Source organism: Apis dorsata, unplaced genomic scaffold (genome assembly GCF_000469605.1).
Source record: "Apis dorsata unplaced genomic scaffold, Apis dorsata 1.3 scaffold_42, whole genome shotgun sequence".
Taxonomy (NCBI): domain Eukaryota; kingdom Metazoa; phylum Arthropoda; class Insecta; order Hymenoptera; family Apidae; genus Apis; species Apis dorsata.
The window spans coordinates 2,793-3,057 of record NW_006263344.1 but is presented as its reverse complement, the minus strand read 5'-3'; positions in this window follow the sequence as shown (position 1 = coordinate 3,057).

The window sequence follows — 265 nt, the reverse complement described above, 5'->3', positions numbered from 1 at the left end:
TAAGTACTTCCACAATCCAAGTGGAAGAAATTTGGGCATTCAATATATTCGCAACACTACTTGCAAAAACGCGATTATTTATCAACGCTACTCTACTTTTTAAAACAAATTCAATAAAAATCATTACTTCTATACAATTAGAAAGCTACTAATAATTAAAAACAGAAAAATTAATAACAAGTGATAGTGTAAACTATAATATTATTTTATTTATAAGAAACTGTAACAATTTATAACAAAAAAATCGCGATATATCAATTCGCAA